The 7,500-nt window shown below is 54.0% G+C and overlaps 3 non-coding genes across 3 annotated transcripts in view; all 3 read left to right on the plus strand.

The window, feature by feature from the left end:
- The first annotated feature begins 3,839 nt into the window (after window positions 1-3,839).
- On the plus strand, window positions 3,840-5,748 carry LOC126433880 (small subunit ribosomal RNA). The gene has a single exon (XR_007578822.1). It is a non-coding gene; the product is annotated as a small subunit ribosomal RNA (ribosomal RNA).
- A 353-nt stretch (window positions 5,749-6,101) lies between these two features.
- Window positions 6,102-6,256, plus strand: LOC126433879 (5.8S ribosomal RNA). Its single transcript, XR_007578821.1, has one exon. It is a non-coding gene; the product is annotated as a 5.8S ribosomal RNA (ribosomal RNA).
- Window positions 6,257-6,444: 188 nt separating this feature from the next.
- Window positions 6,445-7,500, plus strand: part of LOC126433891 (large subunit ribosomal RNA) — a 4,223-nt gene continuing 3,167 nt past the window's right edge. Inside the window, exon 1 of the ribosomal RNA XR_007578832.1 lies at window positions 6,445-7,500. This exon is cut by the window's right edge and continues 3,167 nt beyond it. This is a non-coding gene — a ribosomal RNA (large subunit ribosomal RNA).

Genomic DNA, 7,500 nt, shown 5'->3' on the forward strand with positions numbered 1-7,500 from the left:
TCCCACCCTTCCGACATCCGCCATTGCTCAGTTAAGCCACGAACACCCACACATGTCCTACACAGGGGTGCACCCAACATCACAATACTGCCTCCTGTCACAGTACACAAACAATGGCAGGAATGAAAGACACACATCTGCCATAACCTTGGAATCGGAGCGCCGCCTGTCATGAGCCACAAGTGCATCCTGACGTGACAAATCGGATGATCCCGCAGGCATGCACTTACGATAATCACTATCAACGAACCTGCCGCCCCCCCCCCCCAATACACCTTTCCCTACAACAATGTGTACCTTAACCTAAGCGATATTGTACCTTAACCTCAGCTATATCGTACCTTAACCTAACCTACATTGCGCCTTAACCTAACCTACGTTGTGCCTTAACCTAACCTACGTTGTGCCTTAACCTAACGTATGTTGTGCCTTAACCTAACCTATGTTGTGCCTTAACCTAACCTATGTTGTGCCTTAACCTAACCTATGTTGTGCCTTAACCTAACCCATGTTGTGCCTTAACCTAACCCATGTTGTGCCTTAACCTAACCCATGTTGTGCCTTAACCTAACCCATGTTGTGCCTTAACCTAACCCATGTTGTGCCTTAACCTAACCCATGTTGTGCCTTAACCTAACCCATATTGTACCTTAACCTAACCCATGTTGTGCCTTAACCTAACCCATGTTGTGCCTTAACCTAACCCATGTTGTGCCTTAACCTAACCCATGTTGTGCCTTAACCTAACCCATGTTGTGCCTTAACCTAACCCATGTTGTGCCTTAACCTAACCCATGTTGTGCCTTAACCTAACCCATGTTGTGCCTTAACCTAACCCATGTTGTGCCTTAACCTAACCCATGTTGTGCCTTAACCTAACCCATGTTGTGCCTTAACCTAACCCATATTGTACCTTAACCTAACCCATATTGTACCTTAACCTAACCCATATTGTACCTTAACCTAACCCATATTGTACCTTAACCTAACCCATATTGTACCTTAACCTAACCCATATTGTACCTTAACCTAACCCATATTGTACCTTAACCTAACCCATATTGTACCTTAACCTAACCCATATTGTACCTTAACCTAACCCATATTGTACCTTAACCTAACCCATATTGTACCTTAACCTAACCCATGTTGTGCCTTAACCTAACCCATGTTGTGCCTTAACCTAACCCATATTGTGCCTTAACCTAACCCATGTTGTGCCTTAACCTAACCCATATTGTGCCTTAACCTAACCCATGTTGTGCCTTAACCTAACCCATGTTGTGCCTTAACCTAACCCATGTTGTGCCTTAACCTAACCCATGTTGTGCCTTAACCTAACCCATGTTGTGCCTTAACCTAACCCATATTGTGCCTTAACCTAACCAATATTGTACCTTAACCTAACCCATATTGTACCTTAACCTAACCCATATTGTACCTTAACCTAACCCATATTGTACCTTAACCTAACCCATATTGTACCTTAACCTAACCCATATTGTGCCTTAACCTAACCCATATTGTGCCTTAACCTAACCCATATTGTGCCTCAACCTAACCCAATTTGTGCCTCAACCTAACCCATATTGTGCCTCAACCTAACCCATATTGTGCCTCAACCTAACCCATATTGTGCCTCAACCTAACCCATATTGTGCCTCAACGTAACCTAATTTGTGCCTCAACGTAACCTAATTTGTGCCTCAACGTAACCTAATTTGTGCCTCAACGTAACCTAATTTGTGCCTCAACGTAACCTAATTTGTGCCTCAACGTAACCTAATTTGTGCTTCAACGTAACCTAAATTGTGCTTCAACGTAACCTAAATTGTGCTTCAACGTAACCTAAATTGTGCTTCAACGTAACCTAAATTGTGCTTCAACGTAACCTAAATTGTGCTTCAACGTAACCTAAATTGTGCTTTAACGTAACCTAAATTGTGCTTTAACGTAACCCATGTTGTGCTTTAACGTAACCCATGTTGTGCTTTAACGTAACCCATGTTGTGCTTTAACGTAACCCATGTTGTGCCTTAACCTAACCTATATTGCGCCTTAACCTGCTCTGTAATTGTTATGCAACTCGTTAAATTAGTGTAGTGTTGCCTAACCGCAACCCTCGCAATATAGTTCGCTATTCGCACTGCCCGGTCCCCTGTGTATCGCGTCATGTTAAACACCTTGCAGGTGTTGCTGACTTTCCACATGCTCCTGCTATACACTGTAATGTGGATAGCAGCAGGACGTACATGCCCCCCCCCCCTTCCCCCCTGCCTTCGCAAGCTGGTCGTTGAGAAGTTTGCATGTTCAATGCCCTTCGCATGCCGACGTACTCAGCCTACGTTGTGGTACGGCCTGTCACCTGTCCGCCGATGTACGCAAAACCCACAAACTGTACTGCACATTGGTCCGTATGTACTGAATGATACATCGTGGCACATGTGTGACCGTACGACGACTGCGCCTAGCAACGGCAGACCATACAGTCCAAATATTGTGCACGCAGCTACGTGTCGTCTCCCTATAAGAGCTGGATTGCAGTGTGGTACGCCATTCAGACGTGTGGGAGGAACGGACGCCCTCGATGGCGATCAGCATGAGCAGTCTGTTGATGTAGTGGAGCGTGTATTCGGACGTAGTCGTCTCTTCTCACACACCGTGATAGCATGTTGCACCGCGTTCCACATCTGCGACATCCTGCAGAGGCCGGCTGACAGTCGTTCGCGCAATGGACACCGCATACGTACGGGGGCTACCTTCCACGTGTTCTCGAGGCGTGCACATGTTGTTGCGTCTATGTGGGCAGACGTAGTGTGTTGTGACACCTGACACAGGCATGCAATACTCGTTGCAAATGGCGATGGACGTCTACGTTTGCTGGTGACGTTACGCAAATGAACAACAGGTAACCCGTTGTGGTGCGGTTGTTCTCGCTAGAGGTGAATCAGTGTTGGCGACGATCGGTCGAGCTATTAACTGGTTGTTTCAGGGATACCCACCATGCCCACGAACGTGAAAGGGGATCTGGGTGTGAGGCGATACGCGGCGGTGGCTGGGTGAGACTGTCCCCGGCCGGTGAGGGGGGGCCGCCCGGCGTGCTGGCAGCGCGGTGCGTGGGCGCACGCGCTACAGCCGGCTGGTGGGGGCGGCCAGTGGCAGGCGCGCCGGCCGACGGACGCGGCAGGCGGCGCAGCTGCGCGCCGGGGCCCCCTGCTCGCGGCGCCTTGCGGCCAAAGTAGGTCCTCGCGGGCCCGGTGCGAAGCGCGGTGGCCATCTGCAGTGTGCTGGTCCGATTGAGGACTGTGTGCGCTGAGGATGCGCCGCCGCCCGGCGCTCGGCGCCGCGACGCCGTCTGCTGCTCGGTCGCCCCAGCGGTTCTCGCAGGTGGTTTGTATCGCAGCTGTGCGGACGTGTTGGCGCGTGCGCTGTGCTGGGAGAGTTCGCTTCGGCACCCAAGTGGGGCTTTTGTCCTTCTGTGGCGCTGGCGTTGGAGCTGCCGGTCACCGTAGGTGGCGCGTGTTGTCTCCCGCCGGCAATGCCACGACAGCACGCTCCCGGGCCTCTGTCGGCAGCGGCAAGCTCAGTTGGGAGCACGGGTGGTCGCACCTAAAGCGTCTACTCGCCTAACTCCGGGCGATTGCGCCTCTCTCGAACCCGACCAAGTACTTAGGACGGCGCTGCGCGCCGCCGGGACCTGAGAGGGTTTCGAGGTGTGTTGTGCAGGGGAGCTCAGCCTCCTCCTGTTTGCAGAATAATTGAGCGGACGCTTGCGTGTTCGCGCGGGCCCCCGGGACACACTCCCGGGCGGCCGGCTGCTCAGCTCTAGTTGACGCAGCTCCCTGGTTGATCCTGCCAGTAGTCATATGCTTGTCTCAAAGATTAAGCCATGCATGTCTCAGTACAAGCCGCATTAAGGTGAAACCGCGAATGGCTCATTAAATCAGTTATGGTTCCTTAGATCGTACCCACGTTACTTGGATAACTGTGGTAATTCTAGAGCTAATACATGCAAACAGAGTCCCGACCAGAGATGGAAGGGACGCTTTTATTAGATCAAAACCAATCGGTCGGCTCGTCCGGTCCGTTTGCCTTGGTGACTCTGAATAACTTTGGGCTGATCGCACGGTCCTCGTACCGGCGACGCATCTTTCAAATGTCTGCCTTATCAACTGTCGATGGTAGGTTCTGCGCCTACCATGGTTGTAACGGGTAACGGGGAATCAGGGTTCGATTCCGGAGAGGGAGCCTGAGAAACGGCTACCACATCCAAGGAAGGCAGCAGGCGCGCAAATTACCCACTCCCGGCACGGGGAGGTAGTGACGAAAAATAACGATACGGGACTCATCCGAGGCCCCGTAATCGGAATGAGTACACTTTAAATCCTTTAACGAGTATCTATTGGAGGGCAAGTCTGGTGCCAGCAGCCGCGGTAATTCCAGCTCCAATAGCGTATATTAAAGTTGTTGCGGTTAAAAAGCTCGTAGTTGGATTTGTGTCCCACGCTGTTGGTTCACCGCCCGTCGGTGTTTAACTGGCATGTATCGTGGGACGTCCTGCCGGTGGGGCGAGCCGAAGGCGTGCGACCGCCTCGTGCGTGCTCGTGCGTCCCGAGGCGGACCCCGTTGAAATCCTACCAGGGTGCTCTTTATTGAGTGTCTCGGTGGGCCGGCACGTTTACTTTGAACAAATTAGAGTGCTTAAAGCAGGCAAGCCCGCCTGAATACTGTGTGCATGGAATAATGGAATAGGACCTCGGTTCTATTTTGTTGGTTTTCGGAACCCGAGGTAATGATTAATAGGGACAGGCGGGGGCATTCGTATTGCGACGTTAGAGGTGAAATTCTTGGATCGTCGCAAGACGAACAGAAGCGAAAGCATTTGCCAAGTATGTTTTCATTAATCAAGAACGAAAGTTAGAGGTTCGAAGGCGATCAGATACCGCCCTAGTTCTAACCATAAACGATGCCAGCCAGCGATCCGCCGCAGTTCCTCCGATGACTCGGCGGGCAGCCTCCGGGAAACCAAAGCTTTTGGGTTCCGGGGGAAGTATGGTTGCAAAGCTGAAACTTAAAGGAATTGACGGAAGGGCACCACCAGGAGTGGAGCCTGCGGCTTAATTTGACTCAACACGGGAAACCTCACCAGGCCCGGACACCGGAAGGATTGACAGATTGATAGCTCTTTCTTGATTCGGTGGGTGGTGGTGCATGGCCGTTCTTAGTTGGTGGAGCGATTTGTCTGGTTAATTCCGATAACGAACGAGACTCTAGCCTGCTAACTAGTCGCGTGACATCCTTCGTGCTGTCAGCGATTACTTTTCTTCTTAGAGGGACAGGCGGCTTCTAGCCGCACGAGATTGAGCAATAACAGGTCTGTGATGCCCTTAGATGTTCTGGGCCGCACGCGCGCTACACTGAAGGAATCAGCGTGTCTTCCTAGGCCGAAAGGTCGGGGTAACCCGCTGAACCTCCTTCGTGCTAGGGATTGGGGCTTGCAATTGTTCCCCATGAACGAGGAATTCCCAGTAAGCGCGAGTCATAAGCTCGCGTTGATTACGTCCCTGCCCTTTGTACACACCGCCCGTCGCTACTACCGATTGAATGATTTAGTGAGGTCTTCGGACTGGTACGCGGCATTGACTCTGTCGTTGCCGATGCTACCGGAAAGATGACCAAACTTGATCATTTAGAGGAAGTAAATGTCGTAACAAGGTTTCCGTAGGTGAACCTGCGGAAGGATCATTACCGACTAGACTGCATGTCTTTCGATGTGCGTGTCGTGTCGCGCAACACGCAGCTACCTGTACGGCTCGCAGTAGCCGTGCGCCGCGTGCGGAACCACGCGTTCGTCTCAAAACTAAAGGCAATGTTGTGTGGTACGAGCGCTGAAGCGCTGGAGCGGCTGGCCTGCGGCACCTGGCGCCTGGCGCCGGTTTTGAATGACTTTCGCCCGACTGCCTGTCCGCTCCGGTGTGGAGCCGTACGACGCCCATCGGCCGTGAGGCCGTTGGACACTGAACGCTGGAACAGGGCCGCCACACGCCTCAGTCCCGCCTATGCAACTGTCTCGAAAGAGATGGTGGAAACTATGAAAAGATCACCCAGGACGGTGGATCACTCGGCTCGTGGGTCGATGAAGAACGCAGCAAATTGCGCGTCGACATGTGAACTGCAGGACACATGAACATCGACGTTTCGAACGCACATTGCGGTCCATGGATTCCGTTCCCGGGCCACGTCTGGCTGAGGGTCGGCTACGTATACTGAAGCGCGCGGCGTTTGCCCCGCTTCGCAGACCTGGGAGTGTCGTGGCCGCCTGTGGGGCCGGCCGCGTCTCCTTAAACGTGCGATGCGCGCCCGTCGCCTGGCGGTTCGCATACCGGTACTTACTCGGTAGCGTGCACAGCCGGCTGGCGGTGTGGCGTGCGACACCTCGTACAACGACCTCAGAGCAGGCGAGACTACCCGCTGAATTTAAGCATATTACTAAGCGGAGGAAAAGAAACTAACAAGGATTCCCCCAGTAGCGGCGAGCGAACAGGGAAGAGTCCAGCACCGAACCCCGCAGGCTGCCGCCTGTCGTGGCATGTGGTGTTTGGGAGGGTCCACTACCCCGACGCCTCGCGCCGAGCCCAAGTCCAACTTGAATGAGGCCACGGCCCGTAGAGGGTGCCAGGCCCGTAGCGGCCGGTGCGAGCGTCGGCGGGACCTCTCCTTCGAGTCGGGTTGCTTGAGAGTGCAGCTCCAAGTGGGTGGTAAACTCCATCTGAGACTAAATATGACCACGAGACCGATAGCGAACAAGTACCGTGAGGGAAAGTTGAAAAGAACTTTGAAGAGAGAGTTCAAAAGTACGTGAAACCGTTCTGGGGTAAACGTGAGAAGTCCGAAAGGTCGAACGGGTGAGATTCACGCCCATCCGGCCACTGGCCTCCGCCCTCGGCAGATGGGGCCGGCCGCCCGCGCGGAGCAATCCGCGGCGGGGTCGTGTCCGGTTGCCTTTCCACTCGCCGCGGGGTGGGGCCGTTCCGGTGTGCGGTGGGCCGCACTTCTCCCCTAGTAGGACGTCGCGACCCGCTGGGTGCCGGCCTACGGCCCGGGTGCGCAGCCTGTCCTTCCGCGGGCCTCGGTTCGCGTCTGTTGGGCAGAGCCCCGGTGTCCTGGCTGGCTGCCCGGCGGTATATCTGGAGGAGTCGATTCGCCCCTTTGGGCGCTCGGGCTCCCGGCAAGCGCGCGCGGTTCTTCCCGGATGACGGACCTACCTGGCCCGGCCCCGGACCCGCGCCGCTGTTGGCTCGGGATGCTCTCGGGCGGAATAATCGCTCCCGTCAGCGGCGCTTCAGCTTTGGACAATTTCACGACCCGTCTTGAAACACGGACCAAGGAGTCTAACATGTGCGCGAGTCATTGGGCTGTACGAAACCTAAAGGCGTAATGAAAGTGAAGGTCTCGCCTTGCGCGGGCCGAGGGAGGATGGGGCTTCCCCGCCCTTCACGG

This window comes from Schistocerca serialis, unplaced genomic scaffold (genome assembly GCF_023864345.2).
Source record: "Schistocerca serialis cubense isolate TAMUIC-IGC-003099 unplaced genomic scaffold, iqSchSeri2.2 HiC_scaffold_1175, whole genome shotgun sequence".
In the NCBI taxonomy this organism is placed as follows: Eukaryota; Metazoa; Arthropoda; class Insecta; order Orthoptera; family Acrididae; genus Schistocerca; species Schistocerca serialis.